The sequence below is a fragment of the Oreochromis aureus genome, linkage group 23 (genome assembly GCF_013358895.1).
Source record: "Oreochromis aureus strain Israel breed Guangdong linkage group 23, ZZ_aureus, whole genome shotgun sequence".
NCBI lineage: Eukaryota > Metazoa > Chordata > Actinopteri > Cichliformes > Cichlidae > Oreochromis > Oreochromis aureus.
In genome coordinates this window covers 1,750,012-1,752,264 of record NC_052963.1, presented here as the reverse complement: position 1 = coordinate 1,752,264, position 2,253 = coordinate 1,750,012, and the positions used below count along the sequence as shown (strand labels likewise).

Sequence of the window (2,253 nt, the reverse complement as noted above, 5' to 3'; positions counted from 1 at the left end):
GTTTGGCCATTTTCTTATCCTAACTATAGGCTCTCAGTGCGCCCTCGTCCACAGGTTTGGACTTGTTACTCTATTGAACTACAGAGGATGGCAGAGGATCTGTTGGTGAGGTCTGTGGCCTGTTGGGGCTTGTTTTGGTGACTTTCCAGGGTTCAGACCTATACCAGTGATGTGTCGGTCGCGAACGAGACGGCTCTTAGAGCCGTATGGGATCAGAACGATTCCACTTTAAAATGAAACCGAAAAAAATATTGAAACTGAAAAAAAATATTGTAACTGAAATAAATGTACTGAAAAATCTTGTATTGAAACTGAAAAAAAAAATTGATAGTGAAAAACAATTAATTGAAACTGTAAAGTTTTTGTTTTCGCTTACAATTTTTTTTTTCAGTTTCAATCCATTTTTTTCAGTTTCAATCTGCTGGCACTTTTTTGGCGTCCGGAGGCACCGCGGGGGGGGGGGGCGGGGATTCCGACCTGCATGTATTTGCATATATTATAATGCTGACCAATGACTGTAGAAAACACGGACGACGCGGCCACGGTCACGGACAAACTTGCATGTGTCTGTTCGGGAATGGCAGATGCTGAGAGGTCTAACGTTTACATTACCGACAGCCTGAGGTGTTCTTCAGTAAATTGGACTACCGGACAGGAGGACCTGAGGCCCCACCGCAATATTTTCGGTAAGTTAAATGTGTTTGTAAGCTAATCCGTAATTTAGGTCCTTAGCTAGCTAGCTAAGATGAGCACTCGGCTGTAGGGGAAACTTGTTTTGTAAAGTTCGTTTAGCTAACCCGTGGCAGGTGAATGAATTTACCCTGACTAAAGAAATCAAGAGAAACGCACCGGGCTGCTCAGTGACTAACCACGGTTACTGTACTTTTATTATAGAATAGAATAGAATGCCTTTATTGTCACTATACAGTTGTACAATGAGATACAGAGCATCTCCTACTCAGTGCAAACATGCTGGGGGGGTACAGTTCTGCAGCGCTATATACATATGGTGAGTATTATACTGTAAGAGCAACAGGCTGGACTCTGCTTCTGCTCCTATGCAGAGCTGATTATTAAATATGTGCAAAAAGCAGCGTATTTTCTCTCGCTTGCCACATGTGGAAGGACATTAACACCAACTTTTAAAAAGCTGGCACTTCAGTAACCCCTCATTAGTCAATAGCTACAGATTAAATAGCAATGCCTGATATTTATGTACTGAAACCAACTACTTCCGCTTGGCAGCTTAAGTTAAAATGTTTAATTTTTCCTCTGATTATTTTTTTAGCACTGACTCTGTATATATTTTTTTACTGAGTTTGTTGCAAATATTCAGGTTAAAAAACTGTCCGAAATTATTGTTAATGAGTTATGTTCACAAAGTCACATGTGCAGTACTCTGTACAGCTTGCATCCTTTAAGACAAATAATTTGAAGCATTAATATTTCTTGTGCAGTACCACTGCTGATAGCGCCTCCGTATGTTTTGACCAGGATGCAGCAGCAGACTGAACCAGGACTGAAACCTGCTCCATCATCTCATCTTTGCAGATGTCCATTTATAAAGCATCAACAACTCTAAGGTAAACATGATACTGGAAAATGTGTTAGTATATAAGGCCTTTAAAAAATAATAATAATAAACAGCTCATATGTCAGCTGTCGGCAGAACTGTAGGACTGAACAACTTCAGATCCCGAGTGTGTGAGGACAGAGAGGATCAGCTTTATTTCAGATTTGAGAGATAAACTTTATATTTCAGTTTGTGATGATTCTGTTCTCTTTGTGATTACAGGAGCCGTCCTCAGATTCAGACCTCAGCACCACCCAGTGACAGCAGACAAATCATCCTATATCTTCACTCTTTGTAGTAACTCCAAAATTAACTGATGAAAACAGTACAAAGGTTAAAGTACACTGTTAAAAAAGAAATCCTAGAAAAACAGTAATATTCCGGCAGCTGGGGCGCCAAAATAATACCATAAAATAACAGAAAATAACTTTCTCATAAAAATACGGTTATTTTCAGTAATGACAATACAGTTTGTTGCCCTAATTTTACATGGGATTTTGCCTTTTTCAAGTGCTCTTAAACATTAAATTAGGAACATGTTAATGTGATTAAACAATGAAATTACCTATAAACAAGGTCAATGAATGTGGCAATATGAATAATAATACTTAAATGTACAGAAATATACAGTTAACAGTTGGTTTAAATAATAATAATGGATTGCATGCCCTGGGACAGAC

At 38.7% G+C, this 2,253-nt stretch overlaps 1 long non-coding RNA gene across 1 annotated transcript; it reads left to right on the top strand.

The window, feature by feature from the left end:
- Positions 1-581: 581 nt before the first annotated feature.
- LOC120436183 lies at positions 582-1,950 on the top strand. The gene is made up of 3 exons (XR_005610219.1): positions 582-686; positions 1,495-1,583; positions 1,796-1,950. It is a non-coding gene; the product is annotated as an uncharacterized LOC120436183 (long non-coding RNA).
- The last annotated feature ends 303 nt before the right edge of the window (positions 1,951-2,253 follow it).